Source organism: Coenobita brevimanus, chromosome 1 (assembly GCF_032717465.1).
Source record: "Coenobita brevimanus isolate Jiangsu-jjx chromosome 1, ASM3271746v2, whole genome shotgun sequence".
Lineage (NCBI taxonomy): Eukaryota > Metazoa > Arthropoda > Malacostraca > Decapoda > Coenobitidae > Coenobita > Coenobita brevimanus.
Window position 1 is genome coordinate 54,930,729 of NC_136954.1, and position 25,303 is coordinate 54,956,031.

The 25,303-nt window shown below is 42.4% G+C and overlaps 1 protein-coding gene and 1 non-coding gene across 2 annotated transcripts in view; both read right to left on the minus strand.

Moving 5' to 3' along the window:
* The window catches only part of LOC145398117 (uncharacterized), a 207,073-nt gene that overhangs the window by 49,606 nt on the left and 132,164 nt on the right, over nt 1-25,303 (minus strand). The window lies entirely within an intron of this gene.
* On the minus strand, nt 20,539-20,657 carry LOC145418772 (5S ribosomal RNA). Its single transcript, XR_013900735.1, has one exon. It is a non-coding gene; the product is annotated as a 5S ribosomal RNA (ribosomal RNA).

Below are 25,303 nucleotides of genomic sequence, written 5' to 3' on the forward strand. Positions count from 1 at the left end.
CCGAAACTCGTCAACTCCATCCTCGTTAGCGTCCAAAGCTTCGCCATGAGCTTTACGGTTGGTAAGGCCATGCCGTAACTTGAACGCGAAGAGCCAACCCTCGGATGCCTTGAAGTCTAGGGCGTCGTGAAGCCTGGCGAACTTCTCAGCAGCAGCCTTCAGCTCCGTTCCACATACCATCACACCAGCAGCACGTTGCTGTCAATACCAAATCAACGTGGAGCGGTCAATTTCAGCAAACTTGGGAGTAAACATCACCTTCCTCTCCACGTTGTGTTTGCTTCTCGACGAGAAGTCAGCCGTGTACTGCATGAGTTTGTCTCGGGATCTCTTGATATTGAACAAAGTAGATCGGGCCAGGCTGAACTCGCGGAGGATGCGGGAAGAAGACCACCGAGCATCTACTTTCTCCAATATCTCGCGTTTCTTCTCCAGAGTCAACACCACTCTCTTCCTCTTCTCAGGCGGCGGGGCCATCATCACACACACTAATAAGAGGCCCGAGAGCAGCAGGAGTGCCTACAGCAGGTAAGGAACCATCACAAAAGCGAGCACATGGGTAGCCATGACGACGAGCGTGCACTCACGGCGAGAGACAGGCGGAAAGTGGGGAGGATGCAGCGGCACTCTACCGGACGTCGGAGAAATGACACTCCACAACAAAGCTGCCACGCGACAAGTTCAAATTACGGGCGGGGAACCCACCCCCCAATTTTTTTTACGGGTTTCGGACCATTTTGGGAACGTTGGATCCCGGGACGATTATGTCTGGTGGGGTGGGGTGGGGGGGGGGATGTTCGGATATTAGAGGGATTACTGTATTGCACTCACCCTAGCCAGGCGGCAGGAGGCCACCACTATCAGTTCACTGTCATCTTTCAAGGTGAAAGTATGTCTGATTCGCTCCTGCTAACTTCCGTCGATTTTTAGCCCCATGCAAAGGGCCCTGTGACCTTTACCCCCTACTAAACCTCGTGTGGAAAGAGGTAAAGGGCTGACAATTGATAAAGAGTGACTACGATCTTTCTGGTGAGTAAAACAGTGCAAGTGGAATTGTAAATAATGTGTAAAAAACAAGTGAAAGCAATGAATGTAAATGTAAGTGAACAGTGGAAAATAGTTTTATAAGTTACTTCAAGTGACAGTGTATAACACAGTGTAAATAAAACAGAAATGTAAATAATGTAAATAAAATAGAGAACATAAATAGAAACGTAAATAAGTAGTATTATAAGAATACAAGTATATACACTAGGAGTAATGAAAGTAAAAGTTTCACTCTAGCATGTATGAATACTATGAGTTATGAGAGTGAAGGTGAAAGTGACATTCATTCTCAGTGCTAGTATACAGGACGAGAAAATGAATGCTACGCATTTTGTTGAAAGAAATTGAATGCCTACAGTGACAATAAACTACTATTACTGAAGGAAACTTATGGATAAAGACTGTAGATATATATAAGTGTTATTAGTAATAGAAATATAAACTGTGAGTGTTTTTATGAATAATAAATGACAGAACACCAGCAGCAAACTAGCGAAAGTGGGAAGGTCATACGACCTCGTAATTTTCATTGATTTCACTGGGTTTTTTTTTTTTTTGGAGTATGGATTCCAAACTATTTGAGAATCATAGAATAGGGTTTCTAGTGATAATATCAGGCTGTGGTAATCATATTATGGGTTGTCGGGAAGTGTAAAGTGGAGATTTTGTTACCCAACTTCAGAGGTCTCCACAAGTCCTACGGTACTCGACAAAGGCTCAACAAACACCCCAGGAGAAAGCTGAAGATATGTGCCATAAGCATATGTGATTCTAATATTCTAGGACTAATAACTGATTTTTGGCAAATATTTTTAGAGAGTCTGTCGGAGCGCGAATATGCCAGCAGGAGCCGCAAGAAAAAGCAAAACAAGCCTGCGGTTAAAGGGTTAAATAACTCATTTCCACTGCTCTCACTCTTGACTTGTGTCCTTCCAGCAACGTCCAAGCTTCACTTCCATACGTTAGAGTTGGTATCACAATACTGTCATATAGTAACTTTTTCACTTACATGCTCACTTCCCTGCTTCTTATCACTGCTTTCAAGGAACCAGCAACCTTTCTTCCCTGCTGTACCCTTCCAAGCACTTCACCCTCCAAACCTCCACCCTTATTCATCACACTACCCAAGTACTTAAACGTACTCACATTTTTCAATTCCTCACCATCCAACCTCGCTGTACATTCACTGACTTCACCTCTCTCAAAGACCATCACTTTACCCTTCCCGACATTCACCTTTAGATTCTGTTTCTTACACACTCTCCCAAACTCATCCACCAAGCCTTGCAGCTCCCTTTCGTCTTCACTCAATAACAGTATTATCTGCAGACAACAGTACAGGGAGTTTCCAAACACCACCCTCTCTCATCAGGCCACTCCAACATCCACTACCATACCTTGTACCTCTTTTATTACCCAACCCATGTACAGATTGAACAACCATGGAGACATGACACATCCCTGTTTCAACCCAACCTTCAAAGAGAAAAATTCACTCAGTTCACCATCCACACACACACTGCAGCCTTAGCACCATCATACATACTCTTCACAGCATGTAACAACTTCCCATTTATTCCATATATTCTTAATACTTTCCACAATCCTTGTCTATCCACCCTGTCATATGCTTTCTCCAAATCCATGAAAGCCGCATACAACTTCTTTCCCCTCTCTAGAAACTTTTCCACTAAAGATCTAAGAATGAATATCTGATCTACACAACCTATTCCCTTCCTAAAGCCTCCCTGTTCTTCTCCAACTAATTCCTCTGTTCTTTCTCTAACTCTGTCAATAAGTATCCTACCATACACTTTTCCTATTATACTAAGGAGACAAATGCCCCTATGATTGCCACAAACTTCTTATTCCCCTTTTCCTTTGTACAAGGGAATAATTATACCAGACTTCCAATCCTCCGGGACTCTACCTTCCTCCCAGGCCAATCTGCACATTTTGCACATCCTTTCTACTACTATCTCTCCCCCATGCTTCAGTGTTTCACCACAAACTCCATCAATTCCTGGGGCTTTCCCCAATTAAACTTTCTTCATTGCTTCCACAACTTCTATTCTACTGATTTCTTCCTGTCTTCTCACCTCCCTCCTTCTCCCAGCCATTCCCCAGCCACTTATTATCACATTACTTCCATCCCCTATGTTCAACAATTCCTTAAAGTGTTCTCTCCATCTGCTCACTTTTTCTCCCTTCTGCACTAGTAATCTACCATTTTTATCTTTCACTCCCCTGCTAACTTCACTTCCACCCTGTCTTACTCTTTACACCTCTTTCCAGAACATTTTCTTACAGTCCCTCCACTTTACACTCAAGTTCCTTCCAAATTCCTAATCCGCTCTCTTCTTACTCTCTCTTATTAATCTTTTCACCTCTCCCTTTCTTTCTACATATAACTCTCTCTTCCGCCTCTCAACTTCTTCCACACCCCTATTTCTCATCCATTCATTGTATGCTTTCTTCTTTTGTCCCACAGCCTGTCTCACCTCTTCATTCCACCACGCTGTTCCTTGCACACCCTTCCGTCTTCTCTTCCTTCCACACACCACATCACATGCTGCACATATTTCTTTTGTGAATATCCTGCACACACCTTCCACATCCCCCATCTGCTTCAATTCATATTTGCCCAATCGTTCCTCCACTTCTCTCTTATACTCTGCCTTTTTCTCATCCTCTTGTAACCTTTCCACTCTCATTGCAAATACTCCTTCTTCTCGTCTTTCCCTTCTTCTATTTCTCCATCGTAAATAGATCTTGATTCTGGCCACCACCAAGTAGTGGTCAGAAAGTCTCCCCCAACCTCTATAAGCGCTTGCATCCATTACACATTTCCGCATCCTTTCATCCACACACACATAATCAATCATTGCCTTCCTTTTATTCAGTTCACCATCCACTTGCCCTGTATACCTGTGGATCATTTTGTGCCTGAAGATGGTATTGGCTATCATCAACCCCCTCCCAGCACAAATGTCCACTAATGCACTCCCATTCTCATCTATCTCAGCAGGCACACCCCACTCACCAACTATTCCATCCACCTTCACATTCCCTACTTTACCATTCATATCACCAATCAAAAACACTCTCTCGTTCCTTCCAAACTTTTCCATGCACACTTCCACATTTGTCCAGAACTCTTCTCTCACTCTGCTTGCACGATCTTGCGTTGGCGCATACACACACACACAATCGCCCACATTTGTATTCCAACTTTCAATCTTACCCACACAATCCTTAACCCAATTGATCCATACTCTCTTATGCTAGTCTTCCATCTTTTACTCACAACTATACATACATGTATATATACTCTCTCTCTCTCTCTGTCTCTCTCTCTCTCTCTCTCTCTCTCTCTCTCTCTATATATATATATATATATATATACAGTATTACCTTTAAGACCCAGATGCCCAAGTACAAAACACCCCAACTTCCTGACATTTTGGGCATGTTAAAAAAAAAAAAAAAAAGAGAGAGAGAGAGAGAGAGAGAGGCCGATATGTGTTCATCCCTACTGTAAATTTGTTGCGCGGTGACAAACAGATGTGTTTTGGCGCATAGTTCCAACAACGTCCATTAAAGCGCCCCTACATTCTCCCTGCTTCCTTCCTACCTACCGTCGTGAGTGCACACTCGTCACCATGGCTGTCCACATACTCACTTTTGTGGTGGACAGTGAATAAACTGCAATACCTCACCACTAGACCACATGGGAATTTACAGTGCTGTGCAGTGTTAAGAATACAGAATTCAGAGTGCAAAGGACTAAGTGCAGAGTGCAACACTGGCGTGGTGCAAATAAGAACAGAATGTCAAACAATTATAATTCACAGCGAAAGGGATTAAGTGCAGCACAATACTGGATTACTTTATGTGCTTGAAGTGCTCCTTCACCACTATCAGAGCCATCAAGTAGGCGGGTTAATCTTCACGACGGTCATGGACATGTCGTAAGTACTCTGTACACCGCTAAATATTTTCCATACTCGCTTCTAATTTCTCATTCTCTGGCTCCTTTTCATTTATTTTATGGTTTCTGTCCCTTATTTGTGTGAACAGGGTCTTAAATAGGTGATGTGCATGTTAGGAAGTGAGTTATTTAGGTGGCTTTCAAAGTTAGGTTTGGTTGGGGTCTATAAGTACCTGTCCAGGGGTATTTCCCCCAAGCCCCGGACAAAACTAAGTCCCTGACATGCCTTTGGCTCTATTCTGTTGGATCCTGGAGGGATTACTGTATATACATAAAAAGAGAGAGAGAGAGAGAGAAGGGGAGGTGAATGGTAAACAAACAAGCACTGAGCCATAGCTACCACAAGTGCATCAATGCATCACATAATGAGCAGGCTGGGTGAGTCATGCCACACCAACATCTCTAGTGAGCAAATAATGTCTTTGCCCAAGGTGTGTATAAGCAGACGTGTCTTCATCCCCAGTGAGCTCTGTAGTAACACATTTTGAAAATGACTTTTTTCCTTGGGATTTTTGAAGGTTTATTAGTTGACTAAATACTTCGTTAAAGTAAATGAAGAAGGGGAATGTTTGTTTTATTCCTGATGCTTTTATTAACACCGAATAAATAATAATAATAATTTTCTATGTAGCAGTATGTGGCAGTCCTATCTATGTCCTGACTAGCTACGCTCCCTTAGCGCATGTCACTTGGCGGGAAGGCGGTTTGTTTGTGTTCACAGTCTATATTTGTAGCAATTTTGTGTTGTGCTGTTGCTACATGCAAAGTTAATTCAAGAAAGTGAAGGAAGTTTGTATCTCTTCATGTATTTCCGCAAAACCAACACAAGATATTACGAAAGTGGCTACAGATGCCTGCAAAAGAAAAGATCTATCGCACGTCAAGCAAGTAAAACCATGGCATTTCATTTGCTCTATGCATTTTTCACCCAAGTGTTTTAGCTTTCACCTGTCATATGACAATGTCAAGTTCTCTTTAAAGCAAAGTTTGTACCCTGCTTAAAATCTATCAAGCTTAGGAAGCAACATTAGGAATCCTGTTTCATATGATGATCACATAGAGTACTTTACCAGTGCCGACTTTTTGCTTTCAGAACATTAGATTTTTACTGAAAATAAAATATTTAAGCTTTCAGTACCTTTTCAAATATCCATTAAGTGACACTATGATAATACTTGTTCATTTCAGCACTACTTGATAGTTCTCTAGATTTTGTTGTCATAGTTGTGGATGTGCAGTATTTTCATCAGACTAGACGACTGTTTTCAATGCACAGAAAGGGCTACTGAATATACAGGTTGTCTGGCGAGTTCTGTCATTAATGTTATGTATAAAACAGATTATGTATATATGGTATATTGCATTAGTCTGCCAATATATTTAAGTTTTCTTTGTTTACGTGAAACCATTTTCTACAAATAACAACACCGAACAGTTGTGTATAACTATTGCAATGGAACTTTTGGGGGGGGGGTTAGAATATCTTGAATACTCATCACCAGTTGCTAATGACAAACTCGCTGGACACCCTGTGTAGTAACACGGATTTGCTACTGTGTAATTAACAGCATTTGGTTCTGTCATTTAAATTCTTATATACTCAAGGTTCTTATCAGTAATGCCTTGGCTTATGCCTTCCATATCACAAAGTTTGACAAGATAAAGTCTCAGATTATGCTTCGTATTTATTACAGTAAGTCATGAAGGAGTCAGGAATAGTTAGGAAGTGTTTTTCCCCCTTAGTTTTGGTTACTTATGTTTCTAAACTTATCAGGTTACTGCAGGTTCCTAAACTGGCTGTTGTCTTTGCTAATGTAACTGCAGTATCAGTTTTATGCCAGTTTTTTTCCCCAGGAAAACTATCGTTATTTTATATCTCTGGGCGTGTAAGGATAGGCTGTGGTAAGGGGGCGTGGCTAGGGCGGGCCTGCGTAAAAGTTGACAACTAGTCAATTTCCTTGAGCCCGACATGCACCCACCTCTCCTTATACACACCTTATCTTTGCCATGGCGGTAAATTATGGTGGTGAAATCTGGGCAGTAATGGAAGAGGATATGTGTAGGCTCAAACGTACAGAAATGACAATGATGAGGCAGAGGAGTTGTGTGTTCTTGAATGCGAGGCCAGGGGGGGCTAGGTTTATGATGGAAGAGTTGAGAGGAAGGATGGGACTGGTGTGTATTGTGCTGTGATGAGGAAGGGCTGAATGATATGGTCTGGGCAGCTGGAGAGGATCTATCTATCTATCTATAGCCCAACGCCCTAATCCCGCAAAGGGTGGCCGCAGACAAAACGCCTCCAAGTCGCTCTGTCACCCACCATTTGACTATCCTCCCCCCAACTCACCCCCCCTCCCTCATATACATCTCAACTCCATTCCTCCACCTCATCCTCGGTCTACCTCTCCCTCTCCCGCCCTCCACCTCACCTACATACACCCTCTTAGTCAGTCTTTCATTCTCCATTCTCTTCACATGTCCAAACCACCTCAGTGTATTTCCCCTAATCTTCTCAACCACATCCACATCCACCCCACAGCGTTCCTTCACTTCTTCATTCGTCAACCTGTCCCTCCACGTCACTCCACATGCTCCTCTCAAGTAACTCATTTCCACTGCTCTCACTCTTGACTTGTTCCCCTCTTGCAAGGTCCATGCCTCGCTTCCATACGTCAGGGTAGGGATCACAATACTATCATGCAGTGACTTCTTAACTTCCATACTCACCTCCCTATTTCTCATCACTGCTTTCAGTGTACCAACAACCTTCCTTCCCTGCTGTACCCTTTCACGTACTTCATCTCCCAAAGTTCCATCCTTACTCATCACAGTACCCAAGAACTTGAATGCACTCATGTTCTCCATATCCTCACCATCCAACCTCACTGCACACTCTGTGACTTCATTCCTCTCAAACACCATAACTTTACTTTTGTTTACATTAACTTTCAGATTCCTCCTCCTACACACTGTCCCAAATTCATTCACCAAACCTTGCAACTCCCATTCATCTTCACTCAACAGTACTGTATCATCAGCAAACAGCAACACCGGAAGCTTCCAAATCTCACCCTCATTCATTAGAGCCACCCCCACATCCACTGCCCTACCCTGCACCTCCTTTACAACCCCATCCATGTATATATTAAACAGCCATGGAGACATCACACAACTCTGTTTCAGTCCCACATTGAGATCAAAGAACTCACTCAGCTCACCATCCACTCGCATCGTAACCCTAGCTCCCTCGTACATACTCTTCGCAGCACTCAACAATTTCCCCTCCACTCCATATATTCTTAATACCTTCCACATGCCTTGCCTATCTATTCTGTCATAAGCTTTCTCCAAGTCCATGAAGGCAGCATACACTTTCCTTCCCTTCTCTAGATACTTCTCCACTAAACATCTTAGAACAAATATCTGATCTACACACCCTTTTCCCTTCCTAAATCCCCCTTGTTCTTCTCCAACTAGCTCCTCTGTCATATCCCTAACCCTATCAATGAGTATTCTACCATATATTTTACCAGTCACACTAAGTAGGCAAATACCCCTATGGTTACCACATACTTCTCTCTCTCCTTTTCCTTTGTATAAAGGAACAATTATACCTGATTTCCAGTCCTCTGGAACACTTCCCTCTTCCCAAGCCAATCTACACAACTTCCATATCCACTCCACAACAATCTCACCCCCATACCTAAGCATTTCACCACACACTCCATCAATTCCTGGGGCCTTTCCCAACTTAATATTCTTCATCGCTTCCACTACTTCCGACCTACTGATCTCTTCCTCTCTCCTCTCATCTCTTCTTCTCCCAGCCATTCCCCAACCGCTTATACTCGCACTGCTCTCACTCTCCACATTCAACAAATCCTCAAAGTGCTCCTTCCATCTCCTCAGTTTCTCTCTCTTCTCCACCAACAATCTATTATTCCTATCTTTCACTCCCCTACTATTTCCCCTTTCACACTGCCTTACTTTCTTTACCTCCTTCCAAAACAATTTCTTACTCTCCCTCCATTTCACACTCAGATTCCTCCCAAACTCCTCATCCACTTTCTTCTTACTCTCCTTCACCAGTCTCTTAACATCCCTTCTCCTGCTCACATATACCTCTCTCTTCTCTCTCTCATCTTCTCCCCTACCTCTACTTGCTAACCATTCACTATATGCCTTCTTCTTTTGTTCCACAGCTCGTTTCACCTCATCATTCTACCATGCTGTCCCTTGCACACCCTTGCACCTCCTCCTCACTCCACAAACCCCCTCACACGCTGCGCCTATCTCTTCCGTGAATATCTTACATACGTCTTCCACCCCTTCCATCTGCTCTAGTTCATACCTTCCCAGTCTTTCTTCCACTATGCTCTTATATGGTACTCTGTCATTTTCTCACTACCTTGCAATTTCTCCACTCTTCTCACAAGAGTTACTTCCTCCTGTCTTCCCCTTCATCTCCTCAACCACTTTCTTTGCAGCTCTACCTTGGCCATCACTAAGTGATGGTCCGAGACTCCATTCCCCCACCCTCTCCACACTCTTGAATCCAACAATTGTCTTCTCATTCGCTCATCCACACACACGTAGTCTATCATTGCCTTTCATTCAACAAGTTCACCATCCATCCTCATCATTACTCTCCATGTATACCGGTGGATCATCTTATGCCGAAAGTAGGTGTTGGCTATTGCCAACCCCTTACAAGCACAGATGTCCACCAAAGCACTTCCATTCCCATCTACGTCAGCTGGCACACCCCACTGGAGAGGATGAAGGATGAAAATTGGGTATAGAAAGTGAGAAATGTGAACGCTGGGGGCAGCGTTGCAAAAGGCAGACCAAAATAGGTCTTGGATGAGGTGACAGAGTGTGACCTCAGGGATAGTGGACTGAATAGGTAGGCTGCCAGAGATTAAGCAGCTTGGACAGCTGCCATTAGGTAACCAAGACCAATCCAAGCAAGGATGTTGATGCCTTTATAAATGAAACAAACAAAACATACAACACACTCTTGTTGTACTATGAGGAAGTATTTGAAAAATTCCATTGCATAACAATTTACTAAATGAAGAAAGAAACCTGTACTAACAGAGGGAAAATCAACTTACATATTGCCAATAATGCCAAGAATCAATCTAGGACTCTTATGATGAGAGTCAGCCAGTTTTCCTTTGTACCATAACAAGGTAAAAGTTGTCTCCCCTTGTCACATATCTGTAACAGTGGGGATGGAGGTAACTTGGTTACAGGTATATGACATAATGAGACAACTTTTACCTGGTCATGGCACAGTGGAAAGTTGCCTGGCTCTTATCTGAAGAGGCCCAGGTTTGATTCCCAGCCTTTTTGGCAATATGTTAGTTGATTTTCCATAAATCAAGTAAATTATAACATGATTCAATCATGATAAGTTATTGGCAAAGGGTCACTTGCCCAACAAAGTCTACAAATAAACTTGCAGCTCACCAAAACTGGTAGTTATATCACTTCACCTCCATTTCACTTGTTGCTTAACACTAAAAATGTCTAAAAACACTAGAAGCCCCCCCAAGGGGGGAATCACACCAGATGCGAGCTGATACAGGCAAGTCCTGGTTAACGTGCAATCGCTCAGAGTTCACTAATACTATCTATCTATCTATCTATTGCCAGACGCCTCAATCCCGTTTGGGGTGGCCACAAACAAATCGCCTCCAAGTCGCCCTGTCCCCCGCCATTTCACTGCCCTGCTCCCAACTCACACCCCCCTCTCTCATATACCTCTCCACCCCATCCCTCCATCTCATCCTCGGCCTCCCCCTCCCTCTTCCCCCCTCCACCTCACTCACATACACTCACTTCGTCAGTCTTTCACCCTCCATCCTCTCCACATGGCCAAACCACCTCAGTGTGTTCCTCATAACGCTTCCAATCACATCCACATCCACACCACAACGCTCCTTTGTATCCTCTTTCATCAGCCTGTCTCTCCATGTGACTCCACAGGCTCCTCTTAAATAACTCATTTCCACTGCTCTCACTCTTCCCTTGTGTCCTTCCAACAACGTCCAAGCTTCACTTCCGTACATTAGAGTTGGTATCACAATACTGTCATGCAGTAACTTTTTCACTTCCATGCTCACTTCCCTGTTTCTTATCACTGCTTTCAAAGAACCAACAACCTTTCTTCCCTGCTGTACCCTTTCAAGCACTTCACCCTCCAAACCTCCATCCTTACTCATCACACTACCCAAGTACTTAAACGTACTCACATTTTCCAATTCCTCACCATCCAACCTTGCTGTACATTCACTGACTTCACCTCTCTCAAAGACCATCACTTTACTCTTCCCTACATTCACCTTCAGATTCCATTTCTTACACACTGTCTCAAACTCATCCACCAAGCCTTGCAGCTCCCCTTCGTCTTCATTCAACAACACAGTATCATCTGCAAACAACAGTACAGGGAGTTTCCAAACACCACCCTCTCTCACCAGGGCCACTCCAACATCCACTACCCTACCTTGTACCTCTTTTATTACCCCATCCATGTACAGATTGAACAACCATGGAGACATGACACATCCCTGTTTCAAACCAACTTTCAAAGAGAAAAATTCACTTAGTTCACCATCCACACGCACTGCAGCCTTCGCACCATCGTACATACTCTTCACAGCATTCAACAACTTCCCATCTACTCCATATATTCTTAACACTTTCCACAATCCTTGTCTATCCACCCTGTCATATGCTTTCTCCAAATCCATGAAAGCCGCATACAACTTCTTTCCCCTCTCTAGAAACTTTTCCACTAAAGATCTAAGAATGAATATCTGATCTACACAACCTCTTCCCTTCCTAAAGCCTCCCTGTTCTTCTCCAACAAATTTCTCTGTTCTTTCTCTAACTCTGTCAATAAGTATCCTACCATACACTTTTCCTCTTATACTATGAAGACAAATGCCCCTATGATTACCTCACACTTCTTTTTCCCCTTTTCCTTTGTACAAGGGAATAATTATACCTGACTTCCAATCCTCCGGAACTCTACCTTCCTCCCAGGCCAATCTGCACATCTTCCACATCCATTCTACTACTATCTCTCCCCCATGCTTCAGCATTTCACCACAAACTCCATCAATTCCTGAGGCTTTCCCCGATTTAACTTTCTTCATTGCTTCCACAACTTCTATCCTACTGATTTCTTCCTGTCTTCTCACCTCCCTCCTTCTCCCAGCCATTCCCCAGCCACTTATACTCGCATTACTTCCATCCCCTATGTTCAACAATTCCTTAAAGTGTTCTCTCCATCTGCTCACTTTTTCTCCCTTCTCCACTAGTAATCTACCATTTTTATCTTTCACTCCCCTGCTATCTTCACTTCCACCCTGTCTTACTCTTTTCACCTCTTTTCAGAACATTTTCTTACAGTCCCTCCACTTTACACTCAAATTCCTTCCAAATTCCTCATCCACTCTCTTCTTACTCTCTCTAACTAATCTTTTCACCTCTCTCTTTCTTTCTACATATAACTCTCTCTTCCGCCTCTCAACTTCTTCCACACCCCTATTTCTCATCCATTCATTGTATGCTTTCTTCTTTTGTGCCACAGCCTGTTTCACCTCTTCAGTCCACCACGCTGTTCCTTGCACCCCCCTCCGTCTTCTCTTCCTTCCACACACCACATCACATGCTGCACATATTTCTTCTGTAAATATCCTACACATACCTTCCACGTCTCCCATCTGCTCCAGTTCATATTTGCCCAATCGTTTCTCCACTTTTCTCTTATACTCTGCCTTTTTCCATCCTCTTGTAACCTTTCCACTCTCCTTGCAACTACTCCTTCCTCTCTTCTTTGCCTGTTTAACGAGCAGGTAAAATCCCCCAAAATCCCAACTTTTGAAAAACAAAATGGGGGTCACACCGCAGCTATCATGTATTTCATGTTTATTAACCCTTTAATCCTGCTTAATATTGTCTGTCACAGGTGTTCGTGGTCGGTGGAGGGTATTTGACTGGTTGTTCACCCCATCCTTATTTTACCTATAATTTATGTTATTCTGCTTATATTAATGCTGTTTTTATATTTCAGGTGTATCACCCTCTTGTATTAACCCTTTATTCCAGCTTAAAATGATCAGAAGGTTAGTTTTGGTGGTTTGGGGGGAGGTTGCTCGGCGGCCATGCTCCCTAACCCTATTTTTCCATAAGTTCTTCACTTTGTTCCATGAGAATTCGGTTAACAAGCCAAATCCTTGCTCCCAATTAGCTTATAAGTTCGGGACCCGCCTGTACATATCTAGCACAGCCCGAAATATGACCCTGACCTCGACCTACTTTCACCAATTTTGAACTCGTAGCAGATTTTCATCCCTACTACACACCTGTAAAATTTTGTGATGATCTCTTGAGCAGCTGCAAAGTTATTGTGGCAACAGACAGATCTTGACCTACTTTCACCAATTTCAAACTCATAGGAGATTTTCATCCCTACCACACACCTGTAAAATTTTGTGATGATATCTTGAGTGGCTGTGAAGTTATCATGCTACCAGACACACAACCAAACTGAAAACAATACTCATAGGAGATTTTCATCCCTACTACACACCTGTAAAATTTAGTGGTGATATCTTGAGCGGCTGAGAGGTTATTGTGGTAACCAACAGACTTTGACCTACTTTCACCAATTTTGAACTCATAACAGCTTTTTTTCCCTAGTACACACCTGGAAAATTTTGTGATGATATCCTGAGTGGTCACGAAGTTATCATGCTAACAGAAACACACACACACACACACGAGCAAACCGCCACAGCAAACAGACGTCTCTTGACTGCTCCCTGGCCCAGACACCGCTGCAAACCTTCAGTAGTTTTCAGGAATTATGTTTGTCCTGTCTCCTATGGTCTTGTTTTAAGTTTAAAATACTGTAAGTTAATATAGACTGCCAAAAATGTAAAGATTTATTGGCAAGAGTATACATGAAGGTTTGTAGTATTTTCGGTAACAGCTGTTTTTGGTCTATCTATCTATCTATTGCCAGACGCCTCAATCCCGTTTGGGGTGGCCACAAACAAATCGCCTCCAAGTCGCCCTGTCCCCCGCCATTTCACTGCCCTGCTCCCAACTCACACCCCCCTCTCTCATATACCTCTCCACCCCATCCCTCCATCTCATCCTCGGCCTCCACCTCCCTCTTCCCCCCTCCACCTCACTCACATACACTCTCTTCGTCAGTCTTTCACCCTCCATCCTCTCCACATGGCCAAACCACCTCAGTGTGTTCCTCATAACGCTTCCTATCACATCCACATCCACACCACAACGCTCCTTTATATCCTCATTCGTCAGCCTGTCTCTCCACATGACTCCACAGGCTCCTCTTAAATAACTCATTTCCACTGCTCTCACTCTTGACTTGTGTCCATCCAACAATGTCCAAGCTTCACTTCCATACGTTAGAGTTGGTATCACAATACTGTCATGTAGTAACTTTTTCACTTCCATGCTCACTTCCCTGTTTCTTATCACTGCTTTCAAAGAACCAGCAACCTTTCTTCCCTGCTGTACCCTTTCAAGCACTTCACCCTCCAAACCTCCATCCTTACTCATCACACTACCCAAGTACTTAAACGTACTCACATTTTCCAATTCCTCACCATCCAACCTCGCTGTACATTCACTAACTTCACCTCTCTCGAAGACCATCACTTTACTCTTCCCTACATTCACCTTTACATTCCGTTTCTTACACACTCTCTCAAACTCATCCACCAAGCCTTGCAGCTCCCCTTCGTCTTCACTCAACAACACAGTATCATCTGCAAACAGAAGTACAGGGAGTTTCCAAACACTATCCTTTCTCACCAGGGCCACTCCAACATCCACTACCCTACCTTGTACCTCTTTTATTACCCCATCCATGTACAGATTGAACAACCATGGAGACATGACACATCCCTGTTTCAAACCAACTTTCAAAGAGAAAAATTCACTTAGTTCACCATCCACACGCACTGCAGCCTTCGCACCATCGTACATACTCTTCACAGCATTCAACAACTTCCCATCTACTCCACATATTCTTAACACTTTCCACAATCCTTGTCTATCCACCCTGTCATATGCTTTCTCCAAATCCATGAAAGCCGCATACAACTTCTTTCCCTTCTCTAGAAACTTTTCCACTAAAGATCTAAGAATGAATATCTGATCTACACAACTTTTTCCCTTCCTAAAGCCTCCCTGTTCTTCTCCAACTAATTCCTAAGTTCTCTCTCTAACTCTGTCTATAAGTATCCTACCATACACTTTTCCTATTATACTAAGAAGACAAATGCCCCTATGATTACCACACACTTCTTTTTCCCCTTTTCCTTTGTACAAGGGAATAATTATACTTGACTTCCAATCCTCCGGGACTCTACCTTCCTCCCAGGCCAATCTGCACATCTTCCACATCCATTCTACTACTATCTCTCCCCCATGCTTCAGCATTTCACCACACACTCCATCAATTCCTGGGGCTTTCCCCGATTTAACTTTCTTCATTGCTTCCACAACTTCTATCCTACTGATTTCTTCTTGTCTTCTCACCTCCCTCCTCCTCCCAGCCATTCCCCAGCCACTTATACTCACATTACTTCCATCCTCTACGTTCAACAATTCCTTAAAGTGTTCTCTCCATCTGCTCACTTTTTCTCCCTTCTCCACTAGTAATCTACCATTTTTATCTTTCACTCCCCTGCTAACTTCACTTCCACCCTGTCTTACTCTTTTCACTTCTCTCCAGAACATTTTCTTACAGTCCCTCCACTTTACACTCAAATTCCTTCCAAATTCCTCATCCACTCTCTTCTTACTCTCTCTTACTAATCTTTTCACCTCTCTCTTTCTTTCCACATATAACTCTCTCTTCCACCTCTCAACTTCTTCCACGCCCCTATTTCTCATCCATTCATTGTATGCTTTCTTCTTTTGTGCCACAGCCTGTTTCACCTCTTCAGTCCACCACGCTGTTCCTTGCACCCCCCTCCGTCTTCTCTTCCTTCCACACACCACATCACATGCTGCACATATTTCTTCTGTAAATATCTTACACACACCTTCCACGTCTCCCATCTGCTCCAATTCATATTTGCCCAATCGTTCCTCCACTTCTCTCTTATACTCTGCCTTTTTCTCATCCTCTTGTAACCTTTCCACTCTCCTTGCAACTACTCCTTCCTCTCATCTTTCCCTTCTTCTATTCCTCCATCTTACTTGCATTGGTACTGTAACCAATCTCAAACATGGCCGATAATGTAAACATTGAGGGACTCAAATTTCCGGGATTTGATAGTAATACTGTCATGGATCTGGTTAAAACACTGATTATGAGAATTAGTGAACTAAAAAAGAAAGTGGAGAATCTAGTGTTACTCCCTAAACCGTGGGGTTGTTTTGACGCTCCTTGTGTGTCCCACAGGGGTATTCGCACTCCGACAGACTTTGTAGAAATATTTGCCAAAAATCATTTATTAGTCCTAGAATATTATAATTTATATATGCATATGACACATACCTTTAGCTTTCTCCTGGGATGTGTGTTAAGCCTTCATCAAGTACCGTACGACTTGTGGAGACTTCTGAAGTTGGGTAACAAAGTCTCCACTTTACACTTCCCGACACCCCGTAATATGATTATCACTAGAAACACTATTCTATGATTTTCAAATAGTTTGGAAACCATACTCAAAAAAAAAAAAAAAAAAAAAAAAAAAAAAAGGGTGAATGCAATGAGAATTACGAGCGCGTACCAGCTTCCCACTTGCGCTCATTGCCGCTGGTATTCTGTCATTTATTATTCATAAAAACACTCACACTTTATATTTCTATTACTATATAACACTTATATATATCTGCAGTCTTTATCCATAAGTTTCCTTCAGTAATAGTAGTTTATTGTCACTGTAGGCATTCAATTTCTCTTTCAGTAAAATATGTAGCATTCACTTTCTCGTTCTGTATACTAGCGTTGAGAACGAATCTGTCACTTTCACTTTCACAACTCATAGTATTCATACATGCTAGAGTGAAACTTTCACTCTTTCACACTTTCATTACTCCTAGTATATATACTCGTATTCTTATATTACTACTCATTTACATTTCTATTTACATTCTCTATTTTATTTACATTATTTACATTTCTATTTTATTTACACTGTGTTATGCACTGTCACTTGCAGTAACTTATAAAACTATTTTCCACTGTTCACTTATATTTACATTCACTGCTTTCACTTGCTGTTTACACATTATTTACATTTCCACTTGCACTGTTTTAGTCACCAGAAAGATCGTAGTCACTGTCCATCATTTTCATTGATAAATTAGCCAGTTCACATTCCACAGCAGTCACTTAGCCCTTTACCCCTTTCCACACAATGTTTAGAAGGGGTAGAGGTCACAGGGCCCTTTGCATGGGGCTAAAAAGCGGCGGAATTGGACAGGCGCGAATCCGACGTGGCTTCACCTTGAAAGACAACAGTAAACTGAATGCTGTGGTGGCCTAGGAGCAGTGAAAGGCTGCCAATGTCAGCGTGGTGACAGCTGCTAATATAAGCGCTATGAAATGATTGGCAGGAAATCTAGACAATACATAAAAAATTAGGTAGTTCCAGGTGAATATAAATATCACTTAGGATTCTCCCTTCCTTTCTTATATATATTCCTATTACGAGAATAGATCATACGGCATATTTCAAGGGGAAATAAACAGCGAAAATGCGAACAAGTGCACGTGAGGTGTCGTCAGGTGATAATTAGCCAATTCCAGGTGTATGGCACTATCACTTACCTTATTTCTTTTTTGTATATATTACTTTGTATAAGAATAGGGCATAGGGCTTATTTCAATGGATGAAATCAGTGGAAAATTCTGGGGAAGATTTACTTAGTGCAGCACAGCCGGGCAGGCGAGAGGAGAGGGTAATGGAGGGGAGGTAGGGAGGGGAGTCAAGAACGGGGAGAAATGGCTAAAATGTCAACAATGGATGGGAGTACAGATGAGATTAGGAGTGCTGACCAGTGTTGGACATTGGCAGTACTGATAGATGATACAAGCCACCACTTGAAAGCCCGGGCGAATGCAAAATAACACAGAATCACAAAAGTGACGCCCCGCGGTATGATCCCTTGCTCCCAAGCATCACGAAATTGACACCCCGCGGTTAAGGGGTTAAAGGATGTGACTGAAAATACAGAGATTATTATACAGAGTCTGATCCAGTCCAATGAAACGGCAAATGAGGAGATTAGGAATTGAAAGCGTGAAAATAACAAATTGAGGAGAAAACTAGAAGAAAGTATTAATAAAACGGACAAGGTGAGTAATGTATTAGAAAAGCATAAGGCAAAGTGGGCACACGTAGAAGAAGAAAAGAAAGAAGTGGTCAGCTTAAGAGAAATCACCCAGGAAGAAAGGGAAATGAACAAGAAAAAAAACGGAAGAAAATGTAGTGAAAATACTGAAGAAAAAAGAGAAAATAGTAAGAGAAACTGTAGAAAGGAACAGGTGTGTGGTAATATTTGGAAACGGGGAGCAGGAAAAAAAGGTTAGATCCGTGAGACTCGAGAGAGACACGAACCTGGTGAGAGGAATATTAGGCAAGACTGATCCCGAAGGAGACAAGTGGGTAAAAGAAACTGAGGAAGTAAGGAGGATGGGGCCTTATAAGAAAGGGGAAACAAGACCAATGAGAGTCACGTTGTCAACAGAAAGTGTCGTAAATGATATACTTAAAGTGACCTGGAAACTAAGCAAAGAGGAAGGGATGGAAAATATTATAATAAGAAAAGATTTGAATGAAGAAGAAAGAGAAGTTCAAAATCATTGAAGGAACAAGTAAAGGAAAACAATAATAAGAGGACAGAGGAAGAATGTCATACTTTTTTTTGGAGAGTGATGGATATGAAAGCAAGGAAGTGGTATGTAAGGAAATAAAAGTGAGGGAAACTAAGAGGGATGGCTATAAAAGATCAGAAATTGAGCAAGTGGTACCGACGGAGAGAAGGAAAGAAGAGTGTATAAATGACATCAAAAATAATTTGAAGGTGGTATATACTAATGCTGATGGTTTAATATCGGCAAGGCTTGAAATTAACAATTCTTGAGAGAACATGAACCTGATGTCATGTGCTTTGTTGAGACCAAATTAAGAGACGATATTGATGTTCATTTGGGATATGGTAAATACAAACTGTGCAGAAGAGACAGAAAAGAAAAAACATGAGGAGGAGTCATGCTAGCAGTGAAGAACAACATAAATGTAGATACCGTGGAAATGAGAGAAGGCAGGGCTGAAGTGATATATATGAAATTAGAAACTGGAGAGCATGGCAAGAGAGATACAGTGGTAGTGTATGTTCCCCCTAGAACGACAGCATGGAATGATGATGAATACCAGGAGATGTTGTCAGATATGGCTCGTTATTTACAAAAAATTACTGAGAAAAGCAACAATATAATTTTGGTGGGTGACTTTAACTGTAAAGAGGTGAACTGGAAGGAATGGGTCTCAGGAGGCAGCGAGGATTCACGGGGCACTATATTATTAAATATTATAATGAATAATGTGATGACGCAATCGGTCAAAGAAGAGGCACGGTTCCGAGGTGAGGACACACCAGCAAGGTTAGATTTACTATTTACCAAGGAACCCAATGCAATAGAATCATTGAAATATTTCTGTCCTGTAGGAAAAAGTGATCATGTGGTCATTAAGTTCCAGATGATAATAGGAACGTCGAGCCAAGAGACGAAACTTCATAGACAGGGAAGATACAACTTTGGGAAAGCAAATTTTACTGGATTGAGATAATTTTTTGAAAATGCAGATTGGAGAAAATTCAGAGAAACAAGAGAGATACAGAGGAAGTGGGATATTTTTCTAGACCTCTATAATTTGGGGGTGGAAAAATTTGTACCAAGAGTAAAAGGGAAAGAAAACAGGAAAAAGGAGTGGTTTAATAGAAGGAGTATGATAGCAAAAAAAGAGAGAGATACGGCATGGAACAACTGGAAAAAGAGAGGTAACAACAGAACAAAGGAAGAATATAAAAGAACTAGAAATGAATACACAAGAATACACTGAGAAGAACAAGGGAATTTGAAAAAGGTATAATGGACAATTGAAAGGATGAACCCAAACTGTTCTATAGATTTGTTAATGGCAAACTGAAACAAAAGGAAGGAATCACCAAACTGAAAGTAGATGGAGAGGTCTATGAAAATGCAGCAGTGCAAGCTGAAATAATGAACAAATGTTTCCAATCGGTTCTCACTAATGAAAAAGAGTTTTTGGGAAGGGAGAGTGTGATTAGAAATGTTCATTCATTCATTCATTGCCAGACACCATGTATCCCAAACGGGGTGGCCAAGAGCTTAGAGTTAATTGTTTTACAGTGAGGGGCACTAATCCTCCACCAACGCCACTTGACACGTAGGGAGAACGTTATGCCAACAGCATCTGGTGTTCCCAGGCGGTCACCCATCCAAGTACTAACCAGACCCAACGTTGCTTAACTTCGCTGATCGGACGGGAAGCGGTGTACTCAACGTGGTATGGCCGTTACCAGTGATAAAGGATATAAAAGTGGAGGTATAGGAAGTATATAAATTACTGGAAACTCAAGATGTAAGGAAAGCCCCAGGACCTGATGGAATTTCTAATTGGGTACTGAAGGAATGCGGAGAACAACTGGCGGATAAAATTCACAGTTTGATCGTGTGTTCTCTGGAAGAGGGGAAAGTGCCACAAGAATGGAAGAGGGCAAATGTGGTACCAATTTATAAGGGAGGAAACAGGGAAGAACCCCTGAATTATAGATCAGTGTCTCTAACCAGCATGGTCGCAAAATTGTGTGAGAGAATCCTGAAAGACAGATGGATAAAATATCTAGAAGAGATGAATATTTTGGCTGAATGTCAGTTTGGATTCAGTAGTGGAAGGTCATGTGTTTCCAACTTGTTGAGCTTTTACTCAAGAATGATTGATGTGGTACAGGAGAGAGATGGTTGGGTGGATTGTGTGTACTTAGACTTTGAGAAGGCCTTCGACAAGGTACCTCATAAGAGACTAATGTGGAAACTAGAATATATAGGAGGACTGAAGGGGAAACAACTGGAATGGATGAGAGACTTTTTGAGAGACAAACAAATGAGGACAGTAATAAAGGATAGGATGTCTGGATGGAGGGAAATAACAAGTGGAGTCCCTCAAGGCTCGGTGTTGGCGCCAGTAATGTTCCTGATTTACGTAAATGATATGGTAGATGGAGTGAACAGTTATACAAGTCTGTTTGCTGATGATGTACAGATCTTGAGGAAGGCAGAGGTTGAGGAGGATTGTAAAATGCTGCAGGAGGATCTGGATAGGATACATGATTGCAGCCGGATGTGGGAAATGAAATTTAACGTAATGAAATGTAAAATACTGTACTAGAAATGGGTAAAAGTACCAGAAGGCCATCACTGAATTATTTGATGGTTAATGAATTAATCACAATTAATGAGAGAAGACAAAGATTTTGGAGTGCTGGTCCAAGATAGTTTGTCACCAGAAAAACATATTAACAAGATAAGTTTGTCACCTGAAAAACATAATAACAAGATAGTCTGAGACGTATAAACTCATGACTAACATAAGAGTAGCATTTCATTATATGAATGAGGAGATGATGAAAAAATTGATAGTGGCCATGATCCGCCCCAGGCTAGAATATGCAGCGGTAGTGTGGTTCCCACACAAAAAGAAAGATATAAACAAGGTTGAGAGAATTCAAAGAACAGCAACCATGATGGTCCCCTGTCTGGCAGATCTGTCATACAGAGAGAGGCTGGAAAAGCTAGATTTGCCCTCCTTAAAGGAAAGGAGAAAGAGGGGGAGACATGATTGCAATGTTCAGGACCATGATAGGAGTAGATAAAACTGACAAAGAAGATCTGCTTATATGGGATAAGAGAGCAACAAGAGGACACGGAATGAAATTGAAGAAGTCAAGCTGCTTGAAGGATATCAAGAAATATAGCTTTCCTTATAGAAGTATAGACCTGTGGAATAGCCAGGACAAAGAGATCGTCCAGTCTAAAAACTAAAACGAGTTTAAAGCTAAATTTGACTTATTGAGAAACAGCGACGGGAACCCACGAGCATTGCACATTTCGTGTATATCAAAATTAGGTATATTAGGTAAATACATAAACATTTGGAACGACTTAGACAAAGAGGTGGTGCAGGCGAAAAACATTCATGTGTGTAAAAGTAGACTAGATAAATGTGGATATGGAGACAGGACAACACAAGCATTGCTCAATTCCTGTATACTACAAAAAGGTAAATACACACACACACACACAGAAACTGGAAACAGTACCAGGTTCGCTTCATGGCTGGTAAATATTCCAACTCACCTAAGCTGGTGCGAAGTTGGGGTTGTGTCTCTTTCTGTTGCCTCTTGGGATATGTCTTTTGTTGGCGTTTTGTATAACTGTATTGAAAGTGTGCACAGTGGCGTTGATGTTTATGACAGATGTACTGTTTAATGTTTCAAAGTGCTGTTCTGTTTCTCCTGTGAAGGCCTCCCAGTTGGCTCTCTTATAATTAGTGTATGAATCTGTGGCCAGCAGGGATGATTCTGGTTTTGGCAGTGATGATGACTTGGAGGTGATCAGACCCAAGGGTTTTGACCAGCCCCCAGAATGTTGCGGGGGTGAGGTTTGGGGAGCAAAAGTTGATATATAGGGATGATCCCATACACAGGACATTATACAACAATACAAGAAATCAACACTCAAATAAACAATAAAATATAAGAACAGCAAACACTAACCTGGAATAATTATCTCCAAACACTTGACCACAAAAAAAAAAAACACCAACAAACTCTAAAAAACACTAAACAGCATCACACTCTCCAACAGCAACACTACACAATCACATGCTGCCATCACAACAACAGATACCATACCTTCAAACAAACAACAAACAACCACTTTCATCAATCGCTTTCCACATGTCAGCCATCTAAACCCCCATCACGATGACCGACATATCATCCGACATAAGAGACAGTTCTCCACAGACCCAGACTTCGCACCTTTCACTTACAACCAAACGAAGCACATCATCGGCCACCTGAAGCACTCATCTGCCTGTGGACCAGACAACATAAGCAACATACACCTTAAACAACTTGGACCTGGAGCAGTGGCATCATCGTCGTGGGTCTACCCCCCCGAGGCTGTCAAAGAGAAGAGGAGGACAGCATGGGGGCCAAACCACCGCAAACCCCCCCGGCCCCTCATGGGGCTCGAGTACCTGGGAGTGGCTTCGGTCGCCTGGGCAAGTACCACATCTCCCAACACAACACACACAACAACACCGTTTTTCTGCACCGAGAAATGACTCCCCTGCTGTCATTTCTCGACGACTTCTTCTAGCCGGGGACATTGAGAGCAATCCAGGACCCACCAACAAATACATATGTGCAACATGCTCAAAACCTATCACATCGAGCCGACAGACAAAGGGTTCAGTTCAGTGCAATTCCCGCAAGAACTGGACCCATTACACCTGCACAACACTTGCATCCAGAAAACATTATACAAACACCTGGACCTCCTCCTTATGCTCCTTCCCCCCACCCATCAACCCCCCTTTCCAATCCTACTCCTACTTCCTTCACACCTCCACAGCCAAACCCACCGACCCTTCCCACACCATCCAGTTCCCCAACTCCTCTCATTCCAACCCATCCTAATCCACCTCAACCCTTACCTCCATCACAACCTCCTCCTACCCCTTCCTCTCCACCCACACCATCTCCCCCCCGTGCTGAAGAAGCCAACACACACTGCACAAACAGCATAAACATCCTTCAGTTAAACATAGATGGCATAAACACCAAAATACATGAACTCACACAATTCATCAAACAACAGAACATACACATTGCCATCTTACAAGAAACAAAACTACACAGAACACAGAAAACACCGACATTTCATAACTTCGCCACCATTCGACAAGACCGGGCCAACGAAGGCTGCGGTGGACTCATCACCCTGGTACACAAATCCATCAACTTTGCAGATACCAGAGCACACACAAAGTCACTTCTCCCCCCACATGACACCACAACAGAAATACAATCAATTAAAATAAGCACTGGTAACAAATCACACATAACAATCGCTAACACATACATTCCCCCCCAATCATCCCACACAGTACCACACAATTATTCTCCACAGTTACATCACATCACTAACATACCCAACATCATCCTGGGTGGTGATTTCAATGCCAAGTCATCGGCCTGGTATGTCAACAACCCTGACACAGACAGAGGGCTGGTACTACAATCCCAGACAGATCATCTCTTCATACTAAACAGTCTAGACCAACATACCCACATCCCACACCAAGCCCTCTTCCTGCCATCATCTCCAGACATCACCTTCTGCTCCCTAAACCTCACCCTCACTACATCATGGAGAGTGATCAAAATCCTAGGTTCTGATCACCTCCCAATCATCACCACTACCAAAACCAGAATCACCCCAGCTGGCCACAAACACACATACACTAATTATAAGAAAGCCAACTGGGAGGCCTTTGTAACTGAAACAGAACAACATTTCGAAACACTAAACAGTACACCCATCACAAACATCAACACCGCTGTGCACACTTTCAATACAATCATACAAAATGCAGACAAAAGACACATCCCTAGAGGCAACAGAAAGAAACACAACCCCAACTTCACACCAGAAATTCAAAGCCTCACCAGACAATGGGACACACTGCGACACTCCCCAACACCCCATACACAAGACACCATACAACAAATACAAGAACTCAACACTCAGATAAACAATAAAATATCAGAACAGCAAACACTAAACTGGAAAAATTACCTCCAAACACTTGACCACAAAACAAACATCAGTAAACTTTACAAAACACTAACAGCATCACACTTTCCAACAGCAACACCACACAATCACACGCTGCCATCACAGCAACAGACACCATACCCTCAAACAAACAACAAGCAAACACTCTCATCAATCACTTTTCACAACTCAGCCATCTAAACCCCCATCCCGAAGACTGACGTATCATCCAACGTAAGAGACAGTTCCCCACAGACCCAGACTACGCACCTTTCACTTACAACCAGACAAAGCACATCATTAACAACCTCAAGCACTCA